The sequence below is a fragment of the Hyaena hyaena genome, unplaced genomic scaffold, assembly GCF_003009895.1.
Source record: "Hyaena hyaena isolate Hyena2069 unplaced genomic scaffold, ASM300989v1 scaffold_1080, whole genome shotgun sequence".
Taxonomy (NCBI): Eukaryota; Metazoa; Chordata; class Mammalia; order Carnivora; family Hyaenidae; genus Hyaena; species Hyaena hyaena.
In genome coordinates, this window is record NW_024081704.1 from 511,286 (window position 1) to 529,821 (window position 18,536).

Genomic DNA, 18,536 nt, shown 5'->3' on the forward strand with positions numbered 1-18,536 from the left:
GGGTCTGGCTGGAAAATACTGAGTCAGGGTAAGGGGAAAAGTGCCAGGCAGAGGAAGGGCATGTGCAAAGGCCCTGTGGGTGAGGGGAGAGGCAAACCATGGTGTGACTGGGGAGGTGAAGGAAGGTCAGAGTGACAGGACAGAGAGAAGAGTCACAGGTGAGAGGAGGAGGCAGGGTTGATCAGAGGTGCCCATTGTGTAGGTGCATGCAGATTTGTGAGCATGTGGTTGAGTGTGTGCATTCGTCTGGGGTTGCACACATGCAGATGTGTGTGCGTGTCTGTTTGCAGGACTGTGTATGTGTGTAAGCACTAGTCTAGGTATGTGTTTATGTGCAGGTCTGTGTTTGTGTGTGGGAAAATGTAAGTGCATGCATAGGTCTGTGTGTGGCTAGCTGTGGTGTGCCTGCACCACAGTGTATAGGGAGAGGAGGCATGGGCTACAGTGTGGCGCTGAGCTGAGGTGAGCCAGAGGGGCTGAGGGAAGGAGTCAGGGGTTACTTACCACTTACTGGGGCTGGGCCTTTGAGCCCGGCACTGGGGTGGAGGTAGGGGGCACTGCTGAATGAAGCAAAGACACATGCCCGAGTTTGCACAGGTGGAGGGGAGTCAGAATCATGCCAGAGGCAACAAATAAACTGTGACAGAGAAGGGTGCCAAGCTGCAGCGTAGGGTTGCAGGTGCTGAGGTGAAGGCTGCAGGTCTGTGAAGGTGGGCAGGGCCTGTTTCCTGACAGGTGACCATGAGCAGGTGGTGAGGGGAGCGGAGTGTAACTGCCAGTTCAAAGGCCCTGAGGTGAGAATATGCCTGGGCAGTCTGAGGGACAGGAAAAACGGTAGCTGGCATTGAATGTGGGGTGCTAGCAATAGGAGGTCACTATAAGGGCTCCAGCTGTTTCTCTGAGTGAATTGAAAGCCAACCAGAGTTTGAGCGAGGAGTGCCCTATGTGTGAATAGAATTGGGTGGGCTCCTACATGCAGCTATCCAGGTGACAGGGCAGCAGTGTGGGCAAAGGCTAGGGGAGGGGGGCGCACAGGCTGTATGACAGATGGTGTCTAGTGATGGAGTAGGGTTGGGTACAGGGCACCCCACGGCCTGGCCAGCAGGCTAGGAGTAGGGCTAAAAGGGGACGCTGGGAGGAAGTAGGAGGTATGCCATGGTAGACTCTGCAGACATGTGGACCAGCATGGCTATGGCTCTTGATAAGTTCCATCATGGGCCTTCATGGGTCTCCCTGACTCACCTACCCACTTGCCTGTGTATCTAAAGGCTACCAGGATGCAGTCCTCAAACCCAGAGTCTACTCAGGGACTCCTTGGCTAAAAGCTGCTCCACTGCCCACAGCCTCAAGGCCAGATACTCGAGCACACACACCATGTATTCCCTTTAAGCCTTTCCTTGCCCTGCCCCCAAGCCCCTGACCCTGGTTTCTGCTCACCACCTGACAGGCCCAGCCCATTCTCATATCTCACTGCCCACTTCCTCCAGACATGACCCTCTCAAATCTCTATTTATGTCACAGATGCCAGGTGACAGCGCTGAGTCAGGGGTGGGGACAGTAGAGGAGTAAAGTGCTGCTACCTATCTGGATCCTTCCACATTCTGGTTCTCTGTACCCTGGATGCCCACCACGCCAGGCCATGGCTCTTCTCAGGCATGCCCCACATGGCCTAGCACAGAGCTCCAGCCATGTAACACTCATGTCCACTACTGTCCTCGCTCATGGCTGAGTTAAGGGCAGGGGCAGAGGCAGGGCAGAGCAAGGCTCTGTAACACCTTGCTTTTTTTGTGTGCATTTGTGCATGCTCCCCCACAGAGGAAGAGAGCCCAAGACCAAGGTCACCAAGGTGTTGATGCCCAAGCCAGGCTAAGCCAGAGGGTCTCCAAGGAGAGAAGACGGCTTATCAGCTTATGGCTCTGGGAAGATCTGGCCTTGGTGGGTGGGGCTTGCTCATCACCAGGCCCCCACTTCCTTGGAGGGAGGTAGAAACAAGAAGCCAAGGCCCTCACTCTACGGACTCCCTCCCTACCCAAGGAAAGCCCACTCCATGCTGAGTCCTGGCCTATCAGAAATGGGTGAGCCAGGGTGGATGTGGGGGGGGGGGTGGAATTTGGTCCCATTGAAGAGGCAGGCCCACATCTAGACTGAATAAATGGAGAGGCATAGTCGTGTTTGACGCCCAAGCAGAAGCCGCTCAGATGGCCAGGTGTGGGGTAAACAGGGGTAGAACCCCAGAAGCAGAGGGCAGCCCAGGTCTCAGGGCCAGCAGGCAGGGTGATCCCACATACCCATGCCACCAGCGGGCCCCCAGTCTTCCCACAGACATGACAGATGTCCCAGGCCTAAGTGCCCCTGGAGAATGCTCAGCACCAGCATGGGGGTCAGCAAGCAGTTTGAGGTCCTGGGCCTTTCCATTCACCCAGAGCTGCCAACTTGTCGCCCCCCCATGGAGGCCAATTATCAGCCTGGCTGGGCAGGGCTATATGACTCAGCATTACTGTCCCCTGGCCCCGCCCTCCACCCCAGCTTGCTCAGACACCTGCCCTGGTGACAGCGGCTCTCCCACCTGCCAGCTCCACCTTGGTACCCGGCAGCTGCTCTGTGGTGACCTGGAGCGGGAGGAGGGTGGAGGCCCAGCCTGAATGTCTGTGACTTCAGGCCCTTCCTCACATATGGGTGTCTGGGCAGAACAGGGAAGGACCTGCCCCAAGTCCCAGTAGGCTTATGTCTTAGGGTTTGCAGGCACTGCCAGAAGAGGCATGTTGGGGTACCCTGACATGTTGGGGTCCACATGCCTCTGCTGCTTGCCAGCCTTGGGTTGTCCTTGGCTTGGAGGTCAGAAGGGGCTCCTGTCGCCTTCTGGGGGCAAACCTACCCATGTCATTTCCATCTTCTTCTAAAGAGTGGGCCCCCCTCCCTGCCCTCTGGAACCGCCGTCCCTGCGTCAGCTCCCATCGTGGGTCTATTTTAGAAACACAGGGTCTGGAAAAGCCACTGCCTGCCCAGTCACTGATTATCAGTTTTTCTCCTCTTAGTAAGGAAATGTTTCCCACTGCCCTTTCATGCCTGGCACACTGGAATCCAGTGTTCTACTTTTGGTCGACATTTGTGCATGCTCCTTCCTGCCTGAGTGTCATGTGCTGCTGTTCCTTGTCTGCAGTCCTCTTTAGGTCTTCTAGAGCCCAGCCTGGACCTGCAGGGGTCTTCTTGGTGGCTCTTCTGTGGTCTTGCATCAGCCGATGTCCTCTCCTTGCCCCGTTCTTGTGCTGGTTTGGACTTCCCTCCCCTTTCAACTCTCCACCTCTCCCCTGTCTGAACATGGTGAGGCCCCAAAATAGTACATTCACCTCCCTAGCACTGCTGTGCCCACCTGCCAGCACCCTACAGGTGTGTTACTGCCCTTGTCTGCATGCATTGCCATAATGGTCTGGTTGCCAGGGCCCAGCAGAGTCTTCATGGTGCCGTTTCCTTGTGTCCTTGGACCATCAGGGAAAACTATGGGCTGGGCCTGGAGAGGGTCTGTCCCAAGGAAGCTGGGCATTATGGTGTCAGGGCCAGGCTTGGCTTTACTTTCCAAGCCCACACTTTGCCTCCTCAGGCTGCTGAGGCCACCAGGAGGGGACGGTGCTGCCATAGCCATGTGGGGGACACAGGCAGCATCTCTGTCATGTGTGGGTCAGCCCTTCCCTGGGTGCCTACCTGTCCTCACACATGTGTCCTGTGGAATCAGCCTTATAGCATCCCAGGGACATGGGCATGACCATACAGATGCAGGAACGAGGGTTTGAGGAGCAGGCGGCAGGGGGCATGGTGGGGGGCTTCCTCAGGGCTGCCTGGCTGGCAGCCTGCAGGGCTCAGCCTCCATGGGGGCCTCCCGCCTCCCATCCCCACAGCACAACCTGCTTACCTGCTGTGACTTACTCCAAGTTCCTCTTTAAATTGACTTGTGTCTTTTACTTAGACATACTTAAAAATGACTTCGTATTTGTACTTAAATGGAAAGCTGGGGTTGCCGTAGGCAGAAGTTACCTAAACTGTAAGCTGGTGTCGTTGCTGCCTGCAGGGACGCTGCCCATGGAAGGGCCAGCAGGGCGCTGGCTGTTTGTTAAACAACTGGGATTAGTGCACTGGAGGGTGTGAGAGCCACACTGGCACCAAACTGAGATTTTCTCCTTGAAGGAAAGGGATTGATAGAGAAATGAAAAAGGATTACCCTCCTCCTGGGGAGGGCGAGTGCTGGTCACAGCTGTGGCCTCAGGCCACCTTGTATGATCTGGGGGTGCAGACGGGTACATAGAGAATCTGGGCCCAGAGGTCCTCTAGCTGGGACCCGTGGGCAGAGACAGTGGGGCAGGAGTACCAGCAGCGCATCCCTTGTCCTCACTCAGACCAGAGGACGTCTCTCGTCTCAGGAAAGAGCACCACTCTGACCTCAGAAAGTCGCCCCCTCTTCTGCTCACTTCCATTTGCTTGTTCATCAGGGGCCCCTCTGCTGCTTCTCCCATCACTAAATGACCTAGCACGGGGTTCAGTGGACATCTGTAACCAGGCCTGAGGCCTTCTACACTCAGATCCAAATGGGCAATCAATCAATCACTCAATCAACCACTAGGCCCGAGATGATCATCACTGCGCCCTCTGGGAATCAAGCCTCGTGTGTGGTGGCTCAGCTCTGGACTTGGGGACACGGGTTGGGGGGTGGGGGGAACAAGCTGAGTCTGTGCATCAAGGAGCTCATATTCTGGCTGAGGGGACCATGAGAAAATAAGTGTGCAAGGACATTTTTGATAAAGGGCAGCACCGTGGAGAAGAGGGAACAGAGGCATGTGGCGGGAAGGTCTAGGGAGGTGACAAGACATGACTGCACTTCATGCAAGATAGTGGGAGAGGGGGCCAGAGCAGGAGGCAGGCAGGGAGGGGACACCTGAGGGGACACTGCCACAACTGCTCAGTCGGGCAGAAAAGACCCTGCCTGGCCTGGGCCCAGCTCACAGCAGGCCCACCTGAGCAACATCCTTCCCATGATTCCCTAGGGAGTGGCTCAGTGATGGCTGCCATGGCAAGGACCTTCACTCCCTGGCCCCACTGAGACCTTATTTCTCCCACGAAAGTGCCTTTGAGGGGGTGGGCAAGTGCATCAACCTGCACCCAGAAACTGTGGGCAGTCTGCTGCCAGTCCCTAGGTGGGACGCTGGACATGTGGGCTCCCTGGAAAGGCCAGCAAGGCAAGGCCCAGGAGTGCGACTGAAGGCAACATGTCTCCCCCACACGTTAGAGCTTGCGAGCCTGAGCAGCATCACGTATAGCAGAATCTGGGTCGCCCCATTCCAAATGCTCCAATGGTTTTGGACACAACAACACATACTTCTGGACTAAAAAGCCTTATCTTCCTGAGGAGATAAAAGCCCTGCTTGCCTTGGTGCCAGTATCACTGGGTGGGGGACAGGGACAGGCCACTCTCCTAGGAGATGCCCTCTGGGGAAAGCCAGCCTCCAAACCTTCCTTCCTGGGACCCCCCCAACCAGAAGCCTGGTCCTGCCTCCTTCCTGAGTCCCCCATCTCCCTGTCACAGTGCCCTGACCCAGCCCACCCCACTGAAAACGTCCCCCTCTGAGGCCAAGCAAGAGCCTTCCTCCCTGTGAGGGCCCCCTGACTGTTGCAGCACCAGGCAGCCCCCATGGAGCCTGAGGGACTCAGTGGAGACTCGCCGCCTGCCTCTGTGTGACCTTGAGCTAAGTGTCGTGTGCTACTGGCTCAGCCTGGGACTGGACTTCACCCTGGGAGAGTCTAGCAGGGATGCCTAGGACTGGCCCTTCTTAGGCCTCTGGGCCACTGGCTGCCTTGCAGGTGTCTGCCGGGAGCATACCCACCGTGCCCTCAGGTCGGTCTGACCTCCTGCTCGAGGCCCACCTTACCCTCCTTCTTCCTCTCCGTTGCCAGCTCTGTAAAGATGTGCGGAGCAGATGGATGGGTAGATGGACGAACACCAAAAATTACTGGTTCACAGCTCCGAAGCTTCCCAGCACTCCCTTCTGAGTGCGTTACCTCACATGACCTTGCCTGGGGGCCTATGTGGAGGGTCTACTGCCATCCACACTGGGTCTCAGAGACCCCAGTAGGGGACTCCGACCCCTATGCCGGTGCCCACCCTGCCCCAAATGCCCGAAGGCATTTCACCCACCCCTCCCCAGGCTGCAGGCAAGAGTCCTCCTGAGCCTTTCAGCATCTCCCTCCTACCACCCCTGGGAGTTCACCCTGCCCTTTCCCACCCCAGCAGGCTTGTGCTCTCACCCTAAACCCTATCCTGACCATTTCTCATCCTGCTGAAAATAAGTTAGGAGCCAGGAAAAGGCATGAGGGGAGAGAGCACATCTGTGCACCCCGTCCCTCCCACACTGTGCACCAGCATCTCCTGGTCTCCCTCACACTGAGAAACCCCACACTTCCCTGCAAGTTGCTCCTGGACTCTCCCCTGGAGTGGTCCTGAGGAAGGGGCTTCCAGGCTGGCCTGCCCAGGAGGGAGCTCTACAGTGTGGGCAAGCAGCCCCTTCCCTGGCTCCTGTCTATTACTGACCCATGTTTTACAAGCTTTTCAGGTAGAAGGACCTACCCCTCACCGTTCTAACGTTTTAAAAAACAACAAAAAACCAACCCTGTAGATTGCACCAGGGGTGCATGCATGTGTACATGCGTGTGTGTGTGTGTGTGTGTGTGTGTATTTATTATAGGTATATTTTTAAGATCTGTTAATGACCATAAGTTGCCACGTCAAAGTTGGGACTTCTGGCTCATTGGCATATTGAAATATGACTTAACACAGGGAGTCATAAGAATGATAATACCAACTTTAAACAATTTATTTTAACTTAAGACAGATAATCATACATTCCTTTGCCAATTTTGAGGGCAGGCCATCTTTTCTCAGAACACAGGCTCACTTACTGGAGTTACTGTCACTGTTCCTTCTCAAACCAGAGTACACTATGTGTGAGGTCCAGTTGACTTTCTCTGGGCAATGTAAGGTGGTGAAGTACCCAGGGCCTGAATCCTAGGTTGTCATGGCTCTCTGTCCCCAGTCTTAAAGTTGTCTGGCCCAAACCAAACCTAATCACAGTTTGTACTGAGGTTTTCTAAAGCATCCACTGAATTTCCACAGAATCCCTCTTTACATTCATATTTCATCAGTGTATATGGTGTTCAAGGATGTAGTCACAATGACAAGTACAATTGGCACACACAGGTTTAGGCCAAACACCAGTGACTCAAAGGGATGGGTGCCAAAGTGCAGGGCACCCACCACCTGTTGTTCTGGAGCATTCAGCCAGCACACTTACCGCAGTATCAGAGCACTCCCATTCATTCAGTGAGCATTGGTGACGGGGGTAAAAGGGTTAGAGCTTGGTTAGAGCATTAAGATTTCTATAAGGTTTGTAGATGACTGCATTTCATTGATCACAACAGCTTCTTTGAAAAAATGGTAGCATGTGCACATGTGAGACACTTCTGAGCTGGGGAAACAGGACTCTGTGTGTTGGGTTCTTTGCAGCCACTCCATAGCCAACGGGCCTCAGGCCATTGGATTAGCTTTACCATATCCCCCCAACCCGCCCAACTGGCCTGGCACTGGCAGACCCACAGTGAGTCTCCTCTTAAAAGCAGCCCCCCTTTCTTTGCCTCTTCCTAGCTCCCTGCTTATTTCAGAGCCAGAGTCTGAGCAGATGGGAGAAGGACCAAGGTTGGGTGCACAGTGTCCCCAGCTGCAGAGGGGCCCCAACAAATGGCTCTACCCCAGCTAGACAGCCCCTCAGCCTCAGGGTACTGAAGATGACCAGGGAGGCCGTTCCCTATGGCCCTGTACTGTCCTGTGGCTCTAGATGCCCTCAGCCTTCTAGCTCACAGCCGCTAAGGCTGACCAGATGAGATGCGATAGCATCGCCTGAGGAACACTGACTCAGGAGGAAATCAGGCCAGAGATTTCTGAGCCAGGAGTAAATAAATAAATAAAAATGAAAAGGTTCCACATACAAGGGGGAGGGAGGCACAGATGTGCAGGGAAGACATGTGGCCTTTACTAAAAGCTGAGTGGAAGGGGTTGCTGCCTGGGGTGGAGCCTGGCTCCCCGTTTCCATAGGGGAGGTAACTGTTGACTTTTAGTCAGGCCCGTGGGCTGGGTAAAGACTCTGATTTAACCACTCTGGGTCTCTTGCCCTGTAATTTCCTGCCTCTGAGTGTGGCATCCCAAGATCCTACCCCCCACTCTAGCTACCAGGCCCCAGGCCAGACCCTCTTTGCTGAGGACTCTATGGGCCAGGCAGGTGCATATCTCCTTCTCTGAGCCCCCCTCCCCCACCTCTGTGCAACTCCTTTTTTTTAAATCTTTCTCACCTGGAAGGTGAGCACTACCTCCCATCTGTTCCGTTTTTATTCCTTGCCCTTCCCCACAGCCTGCTTCCCAAGCCTTCTGAACGCACACAGGTCCGCAGGCTGTTGAGTATGAGGCCCCTGCCCTGGAGGCTGCTGCAGGTCACTTTCAGTGGCTGGTACTGGTCCTCTCATCTATGCCGAGTGACCCCCAGGAGCCTCTAAGCCTGCAGCAGCTTCTGACCCTGTTGGTGGAGTTCTTGAGAAGCAGAGCCCGAGATGGTGATTCTTGGGCATGTGACTGACCCAGGGAAGCAGGTTCAGGAGAGAGGCAAACAGGACAGGGCCAGGCAGGGAACCAGGCAAAGGTGTGGTTTCAGCCACCTTCTCGCTATGGCCTGATCCCAGGGAGCTGTGGAGCCTGAAGGAAATCAAGGCTGTTTCACCTTATGGGACAGGACAGGGCCTCTCAGGGCTCAAGGCACTTCTCCAGCAAAGGGTGCAGCTGTGAGCACGCAACACTGACGTGGTTGGGGACAGTGTGCTGGCATAAAAGGGGACCTGGGGGCATCTGTGGCATATGTCTACTGCATGCTCTGCTCTGCCTCCCTCTGTCTCCTGCCCCAACTCCTTCTAACAGAACCCAGTGCCTCAGGTCAGGGATAGGGCTAACTGGCCTTGGAGGAGCCCTCTGTCTGGAATCAGTCACCAGCCTCCAAATTCCCAGCCCTTCACTGGGACTGCCACAGTGATCTCCAGGCACCCTTTCTCTCTCCTGGACCCTGCACTCTGTGCTCCCCCAACAGCCAAGGGGATCCTTGTCAGACTATAAGGCAGAGTATCTCTCCTGTGCTCAAACCTTTGCTAGCTGGCCATCTTAGGTATATTTTTAAAAAAATTTTTATGTTTTATTTATTTTTGAGAGAGAGAGAGAGAGCGTGAGCAGGAAAGGGACTGAAAGAGAGGGAGACACAGAATCTGAAGACAGGCTCCAGGCTCTGAGCTAGCTATAAGCACAGAGCCTGACACGGGGCTTGAACCCATGAACCGCGAGATCATGAACTGAGCTGAAGCCGGACGCTTAACCAACTGAGCCAGCCAGGTGCCCCTGGCCATCTTAGTTTTGAGCCAGAGTCTGAGTCCTCCCAGGGCCCTAGGGCTCTGTGACTCGGCCTCTCTTCCTGCCCTGCCATGCCCCCTCTACTTTCCACCCCTGCTGCACTGGCCCTCCTGCTGTCCCTTGAGTATCATCCACAATTTCAACTCGGGCCTCTGCACTGGCTGTTCCCTCTGCCTGGAACACTCTTTGTCCAGAGAGCCAATCCATCCTTTCCCCAAATGGCTCAGATGCCCCCACCTCGAGAAGCCTCCCTGCCCATTCTATTTATGACTCTCCAAATGTCCACAACACTGTGTTTTCTACCATGGCACACAGCTTCACACCACGTCACTGAGGGGCCAGGTGTCAGTAAGGTAGAAACACTGTGTTTTCTACCATGGCACACAGGTTTACTGCCCCTCCCCCCCTTCTGCTCCATCACACTTACAGAATAGCTTCACAGGGCAGGGGCTGTTGGTCTGTGTGCCAACGATGTGTCCCACAGGCCCAGAAGTACCAGGCAGGAAGCAGGTGCTGATAAATCCATCCCAGCCCTTTGTATTGAATGAGGGCAGGGCCAACTCATCACAGGGAGGGGAGAGCCAGGGACTTCTGGGAAGTCTTCTGAAAAGGCCCTTGGCCTCCCCTCAACAGACACGGTGGATGTGTGACCACCTCTCACCTAGTCTTGACCAATCCTGATACTGCTCTGCCTCTGAGCCCTCAGCCCAGATGTCCCTTCATCTGGTAAGCCCATCAGGACTGGGCTTCCGTTGCTGCCACTGGAAGCTTGCCCCCACCCCAACTCTAACCCTCCCGCAGGGCCCTGAGGCCCCTCACAAACCCTGGTCCTCACCCTTGGCCTCCCAGTTCCAGCCTTCCTGTGCCAGTGACAGGACACCGCCTGGGGCTGCAGCGTTCCCTCTGCCCCAGTCCTCAGTGGCCACAGTGGTCATACGCCCCACACTCCCTCCACACCAGTCCTCCATCCCTCACCCACCCCAGGAGAGCCCCAGAACAGCCAGCAAGACAAAACCAACACACCCAGAGACCCAGGCCACATAGGAGCCAAGCCCAGTTGAGGAGCTGGAGGAGCTGGGGCAGGGATGGTGGGTGTTATGTGGCTTCCTGAAGGAGGCAGATAAGTTTAGGGCCTCAGACAGCCCTGTCAGTGCTTCTGCGCCCTCCTCCCTGCCATGAGGTGGGGCAGGGCTGGGGATGTGCGTGCATACGTGCATGGTGTTATCATAGAGGAAATCAATGCCTGGCACTGGCCCAGTGTTTAAGGGAAATGAATAGATTTTGGCCGAGGACAAAGAGAGTTTGATTAATCAAAAATTGGATAATGGAGGCAACACTCTAATTATTTTTCTTCCCAGCATTTTATCGAGAAATATGTTTGCACAGCATATCAGAGGTAATGGACTGGGTGAGGGGATGTGACCAAGCTGGAGAAAGCCCAGCTTGGGGACAGGGCCACAGTACCCCACATGTGCTGATGGGGACTGGCTGGCTGGTCCTGGTGGTTACTCCATGGGGCCACAGGAAGCAAGAGGGGACACATGGTACAGGCCTGAAGTTGCACACAGCCGGGGCAGCTTGGGTCACAGCAGATGGGGTGGGAAGGGGTGCTTGCTGCCATGTGGCCAGGGGGTATGGAGGTGCAGTGCCAGCTCTGGTCACCAGGACCTGATGGAGTCAGGGTGAAGGCTGCAGGTGTCAAGTACTCCAACCCATGGTCAAGCAGGGTCTTTGGAAGCCCCTTTGGGCAGTGTGGAGCAATTTCCCACGTTCACCCTGGTGAGCTGCCCTATGGCTGAGGTCAGACAGGACCACTGGGTGCCACAGGACCTTCTCATAGCCCTCTCTATCATTCATCTCCTTCTCCTGCACTGTCCCCACCACTACAACACCATTTCTGTGGTCACCTGGTCTCCTAATTCCAGGCAGCCTTCTTGGAGCTCAGTATGAAGCTCACTCAATTGCTCATTCATTCATTCATTCAGGGTACAGAAAGAGGCTGCCATGGGAAGAGACATTCATAGGGTCCTGGGTTGCCTGTTAGACTCAGGATGCCAGTGAGGAAGTACTGAAGAGGAGGTGAGTCCTCACCTAATCTGGGGATCAGAGTCAGTGTCCGGAAGAAGGGGCACATAAGGAGAGATGAAGAATGAGCTGAAGCTGGGGCACCTGGGTGGCTCAGTCAGTTAAGCGTCTTCCGACTTCAGCTCAGGTCATGATCTCACTGCTCGTGGGTTCAAGCCCCACATCGGGCTCTGTGCTGACAGCCAGCTCAGAGCCTGGAGCCTGTTTCAGATTCTGTGTCTCCCTCTTTCTCTGACTCTCCCCTGTTCATGCTGTCTCTCTCTCTCTCAGAAATAAAAAACATTAAAAAAAAAAAAAAAAAAAGAATGAGCTGAAGTTTCTAGGCAAGAGTGAGGGTGTAGTGGGTGGAGTCAGCCAGTCCCTGGCAAACACATCTGAGTCTAAATCCTCCCTCCAATACCCACTGTGGACATCACTCCTTAACCATGACCACTTTCCCTCTGAGCCATACATAACACAGCCTCAGAATTCTTCTTAACACTCTGTGCTTTGGGCAGTCACTCCAAAGTTGGTACAAGAAATGAAAACTCTCTAAACTCTTGCAAGGCTAATGTAAAAGTGAGGACACTGAGACCCAGAGAGTGAAGAGGCTTCACCAGCATCAGCATTACAGGCAGAGCCGGGACTAGAACCCAGGTCTCCTAATTTCTTGTCCAGTGCTTTTCCCCCTGCACCAAGCTGCTCTGCTGAGCTGATCTTGGGGCACAGGCCAAAGAAAGATCATTCAGCCATCACATGGTCACTGCAGACACTGTGTTCCTTCCCTGCCACCAGGATCTTGTATTGGTCTCTTACAACGGTTTCCCATGGACATGACCCTATTTGTCATGACCATGTGAAACCTCAACATCGGACCAAGGCCTTAGCAGGTCACACCACGTCACTGAGGGGCCAGGTGTCAGCCTGAGGCATCTGATTTCCAGTGGCAGGGACCTGTGCCTATAATGGCAGCGTGAGAAGTGAGACAGCCACATGCCTTGGCTTATGACCGAACCAGGGCCTCACTGGCATGCACTCAGTGGTGTCCACCTGTAGGTGATTTGTGTTTGTCAGCCAGACCTAAAACCCAAAGACACACCTCTTGCGACCCAAAGGCACAACCTCTTGGGAGCAGAGGGTTGAGCTGGAGCAGTTGTTCTCCAGTGTGAGGGCTGTAGTCCCCAGGAAGCCCAGCCCTCTGCATGAATGTGGTTCAAAAAGTCATGTTAGCCCTGTCCACTTGCCAGTATTCATTTCCTTCTTCAACAACCATTTCCTGAGGCCCTACTATCTCAGTCTCCTCAACTCTGAGGACTACACTGAGGTAAAATTCAGCCCCTTCTTGGAGGAGCTGGTAGTGGAAGGATAAAGTGAACCTCTGCTTTTCGAAGGCATTCACTCACTGTCGTCCACAGCAGGTTCCATTGCTGTCCCTGTGAACAACTGCATCTGGGCTCTGGGGGAAATGTGCACAACTGAGCTTACTGTCCTCTGCTCCAACACCACAACCTTGACCTCTCTGGCTCACAGGGCCTTGCCAAGGGGGTCAGGGCTCAGGTCCTGGAACCCTGTCTGCAAAGCTCTCCAGCCCAGAGTTGGGGAGGGCTATTCAGTTGGGTCAGGGTCTCTTTCTGAAAGATTTGCTCTGACCACTCTGCCAGCCAGAAGAGGCACAGCTGGCTTGGACAAGCCCTTGCAGATGGGTGTGTTTCTGGCTAAGGGCTGCTGGAAGGAACGCTGGGCTTGACACTGTAAGGCCTCTTCCTGTACCACGGTTTTTAACAGTCTCATTTCTTAGCACTTTTTGATGGCTTCTCCAGGGATGTCTCTAAAAGAGAGTTAAACCTTAATTTAGAAGCAAATAACTCAAAACTCTGTGATATAGCAGGTTCCTTTGGAAAAGAGATGAACTCAAGGAAGCCATTGTTGTGTGAAGCCATCTGCCGCGCTCACCTGGGTCCTGCCAACAGGACTGCCTAGCCCTCAGCCTTCAAACTGTACCTCCTGCCCGAGGTCAAAGGACAGAGGGGGAAGAAGTAGCACTCACAGGAGTCCAGGGTGAGGCTTGCAGGCTGGCTCCGACTGATCCCAGTGGCCCCAAGTGCCAAACTGCCCACTGTCCAAGGGAGGGAAGTAAAGGGGGGACATGGTGGTGAGCCTGTGGCACTGCCTTCCCAGGGCCAAAACGGCTTCATGGGCGAGCACTTGGGCAGTCATACAGGGCCCCATGCCTCGTATAATGGTCTACTGTCTTGAAATGTTTAATAACTTTTAAGTAGGGCCCCGCAAATCATATAGCTGGTCTTACCCCTGTTGCTTAGTCCCCAAGCACCCCATGCATACCTCGGGGTTTGCCTCAGGGGATCTGCTCTCCTGAGAACACCCTCTTTCACAGCCTTCCCCCACACCATGCCACGTAGCCATCATGATTGTGCTCCCACCTCACTTGCTGGTCAATCTTTCTTAATCTTTTTTCTGGAAGCTCCTTCTCAGCTCATGCTCTGATAGGTGAGGGCCCTGAGGCCTGACCCAACCCCTCTGGTCCCACCTACCCTTGATCCTCAAGTGATCTTGGCCAGTCCCTGGCTTCCCATACACCTGGTGCCAAGGACTCCAGGTTTCTACCCCCAACCTCACTCGCCCCTCTGACGGCCACATATGTCCATGTCCACCAGGGTCTAACCCAATTTCCAATTTTCCACCTCTCATGAAGGAATCCATATCTTCCTTCTCTGCTAATGCCATCCAGATGTCCATGCTTCCTGTCCATCATTAGGTACCTCTTTAAAATAAATCCCCATCCAACCATTTCTCATGACCCCTATTGTTCTCACTGCACTGGGTCTGCAGTCTCCTTCCCCTGCTGTAACAGCTTCTCTCCTCTTCCTGCCTGGATTTCTGGTGGGCCCTCCAACAGCAGAAGTGGGTCAGCCCCAGTGGCTTTGCACCTGCCATCCTCTCTCCTGGTGCTCTTCCCTTTCAGTCATGACTCACCCATCACTCTCCATGGCACTGTGCCAATGGCCCCTCCACACAGAGGGACTCCCTGACCCTCCCCCTCCCATTTTCTTTAGTTCTCTTCACAGCACCTACCTTACCTGGCATTCAGTTACCCAAGTGTTGTGTCAGCCTCTCTGGGCCTGCTGTGAGCACCATGAGAGCAGACACTGCATCTGTCCTGCTCCTCACCATATCCCTGTGCCTGGTACGGTGCCTAGTACTCGGCAGGTTCTGGTAAATATTAGCCAAAGGAATGAATGAATGCATGAACCATATCCATTTCCTTGGGCTCTGTACAGAAGGCTGACATCTCCCATGTGCTCCATCAGATGGTCCCTGTGGTTAGGCCCCATCAGTTCACTACTGTGAAGCATCTTCCCTGTCAGTGTGGACGCATGTAAGGGACCAGACGCACAGGGAGGTCCTGTGCAGAGACAGGTGCAGGGATAGGGCAGGGAACTCTTCGCTCTGTTCATGCATGAAGACAAAGAAGCTCAGTCAGCATAGGGCTGCGTTGGGGGCGACAGGGCTAGGGCCTGACACAGGCCTTTGGAGGCCTCAACTGGAGGGCCCCCTGAACCTGCTTTGGGGAATCTGGGCCTTTCCACATCAATCCCTGGTCTGCCTAAGGTGTGTCAGGCTACCGCTCTGGGGCTAATCCTCAGCATTTGCCCTGATGCCCCTATCCATTTTCTTTTGCCCTGTTTCCTGCCAACCACAGCGCCTGCAAGCGTATGTCTAGAGGCTGTTACCCCAGGTTTCCTTCCTGGGGTTGTGGGAGAAAAGTGTGCTAATCTACTTCTTCCAGAGTTCCTCAAGCCCAGCCACGGTCAGCAGCAGCAAGAACGCCCTATACCCACATGGCATTTTAGGTCTTCTGAGGGCTAGCAAGAGACAGGACAGGGCTGCCTCATCCTCACATCCAGGGAAGGAAGGCACGGCACATGCTGCCATCACACATACGTACACATGAGAAAAACACGCAGAAAAACATGCTGCTGAGGCCACACCTCGAAGACTCAGGCCAGCCTTCCCACCATTCAGTCTTCCATCCCATTGGCCTCTTACAGGGGCTCTGGGCAGCCTTGCCAAGTCTACCTGGTTACCCAGAAGTTCCTGGAATCACCCTAGAAGCTTCTGAGATCTGGACCAAGGAATTCCTAAGACTCCAGGAAACAGAAGAGCTGAGAGGTTGGAGACAGAGGGAGGAATCTATTCCACACCCCAAATCTAGAGTCCCACAGACCCTGCCGGACCCAGAATGTAGCCTGGCAACAAGCACAAGAGTGAAGTGGCTCTAACCCTCTTGGCACAATCTGCACCCCCATGAGGGCAGGCCGGCCCTGCTCTCCCTGCAGCAACATGGGGCTCAGCCAAAAGCCAAATGCTGAAAGTATGTGTTAGGGGTTTGGGGGGGTATGCCACATACATGAGTAACAGCCCCTTCGGAGGGAGAGTGAAAACGTCCCTAGGAATGAGCAAGTGAGCAGATCTAGGGCAGAAAGTGTCACTGGCCTTCCAAAGGGGAGGGACTATGTCTTATTCACCTCCTGTCTCAGAAAATCAATGTCTGTTAGAGGGACACCCAAGAGTTTTAAACCAAGTGCCAGTGTCTTGTCTCTAGAGCACAAGGTGTGTCTTGTCACTGAAGGCACACAACTTCATCTCAGCACGGCCAGGCCTTCCCATGCAATCAGCCCCTAAATGGAGACTCCCAAGCCTCCCTGTTACTGTTCACATACGTCTATGCCCCAAAGGGGCAGAGTCGCCAACTAAATATCATTCTCCATCCTGGCTAGGAATGGGACCAGGCTGTTGGTTACCCAGTATCCTGGCCTTGCCCATAAGACAAGGTGCCTGGAAGGGCAGTCCTAGGCTGCAAGGAGACCCCAGAGTCTTTTAGGCCCTTCCCCAGGCACACCCCAGCTCCTAGGTCACAGAGCTGCTCCATTTTACAGATGAAGAAACTGCAGCCTACCTAGAATAGCCACAGCTAACAAGCAATGGGGTGTTCTATTGCTCCTTTAGCTCCTGTGCAACCCCCCCCCTCACCTTTCCTGCCACACCACCTATGTCTTCCCAAGAACATCCTGTGCTCCTGCCAGACACAACTGCCTGAGTGCCCTTCTGTGGTTTGTTCCACTTTCTCCCCTCTGCCCACAATGCCCACCCCATCTGTGTTCATGTCCTTTAAGCTCCAGTTCAAATGTCACTCTGCTTACACGCCCATCTGACTCCAGCCCAGGTCATTTCTGAGGTCCCTCCAGAGGTCCTGGCACCCACACTCAGCTTCGGGTTATCTGAGAGACATTTCTCCCCAGTGGGGTGGTGAGTCAGTCTTGGGAGGGCAGGCCTAGTCCACTCCCACCTCAGCGCCAGGCTCTGGGGGAGCAAATGCTCAGTAAATATTTGTTTAATCGAATTTGGCCAAGGAGCCTCCTCTAGACAGAGCCTAACAGCCGGACTCAGTCCCCAGAGCAGGGAAATCACTTGGGCACAAGGGAGCCCATCAGGGGCTGGGCTGCCTCACAAAAACAGGCAGACCTCGCCTACCAGGCAGGTCCCTCCATCCTGAGACAGGGACTCCAGGGAACGCTGGTCTCAGCATTGCCTTCCCATCCTCTTCTCTCTTGTAACAGAGCACCTCAATTCTTGGCCTAGGCGGATTCCTGCCATCATCACCCAGACAGGCTCAGCACCACCCTGCAGGCAGAGCCCCCGTGGATCTCCAGCAGGATACAGAGCCCCAGCCCCGAGGCCCTCACATCCCTCCCCCCAAACACCCCAACACCCCCACCACCTTTTAAGGGAAAAAAATACTGAGCCAGGAACATATCACAATCGCAGCAGGTCGATACTCATCTCTTGCTCTAAATGCTTCCAAAGAACCTGCTCTCTGCAAGACCAGTGACGGAAAATTGCGAGCCACTCGGCCCTGGGCCCAGGCCTCCGGGGCCCTCTCCTCCGTTTCAGCCAAGGCCACGCGTCGGCGCTCCTGCAGGCCGGGGTCGCCTCCTACCCGCTCCCCTGGGAGGGAGACCCCGCCTCAGCGCCTTTCCTGCAGGTCGCCTGGCCCGGGCTCCGCACCAGCGACTGTTCTGGGGCCCCCGACGCCGCATCCCCGGCAGCCCTTGCCCACCTCCAGGGCCCGTAACCACCCCCTCCTGCCGGCTCCTCGGCCCAGTAGCCCCCCTTCCCAGCACCTGCCTGGCCTGTGGTCGCCCCTTGCTCACCTCGCAGGCATCCCTGCCCTGGTCACCCCTAACCCGACCAGGCATCCCTTTAGCTGCTCCCCGGCGCCCCCCCACCCGCCCGCCCAGGCGGATCCCTAGCACAAAGGCCCGGGCGGGGTCCCGGGTGGGGGTGGGGTGGACGCCCCAGCCGCGTCCCCGGCCCCCAGAGGTTCAGCGTGTGCCCGGGCCGCGGGGCGCTCACTCACCTCCCGGCCGCCGCACGGTGCATCGGCCGAGCCGCTCCGGGTGGGGCGGGGCGGGGCGGCGAGCGCGGGCCGCGGCGCCCTTGTTCCGCACTACGCGGGCGGCGGCACCCGCGCGGGGACGTGACCGGACCGCGGGCGGCGCACACCCTCCGGCCGGCTAGGCTCCCTCCGCCGGCTCTCCCGCGCCGCCCGCCGCCCGCCGCCCGCCCGCGAGTCCACCCGCCCAGCTCCGCGCTGCCGCCGGCAGGGGGCGGAGCCGCGAGCACAGTGCGTTGCCAGGCCAACCGCGGGCGGGGGTGCCGCGCGCCCGAGGGTGACCACGCGCTGGGCGCCACCGCCCCGCCACGAGCGCCGGCTCTCTTCCCATTGGACAAGAGTGGCTGACAGATACATGTGCGGCCCAATGGCAACGGGCAGGGGTGGGGCCGCGGCTCAGCGGGCGCCGCAGTCCCGCACGCGCTGGTGCTGCCCGCACAGGCGTCCCCAGGATCTGGCTGCGCAGAAGGCACGGCGCCGAGCTAGCGGACCTGCTTCTCAAAGAACTAAAGACTG

The 18,536-nt window shown here is 55.7% G+C and overlaps 2 protein-coding genes across 3 annotated transcripts in view; one reads left to right on the plus strand and one right to left on the minus strand.

Moving 5' to 3' along the window:
• Positions 1–18,031, minus strand: part of GNAZ (G protein subunit alpha z) — a 52,936-nt gene extending 34,905 nt beyond the window's left edge. The window contains exon 1 of the mRNA XM_039222166.1: positions 17,985–18,031. The gene's annotated coding sequence lies outside the window, so the exon portion shown is untranslated. The remainder of the gene's footprint in view (positions 1–17,984) is intronic.
• Positions 1–18,536, plus strand: part of RSPH14 (radial spoke head 14 homolog) — a 99,586-nt gene that overhangs the window by 70,155 nt on the left and 10,895 nt on the right. The gene's annotated exons all lie outside the window — the stretch shown is intronic.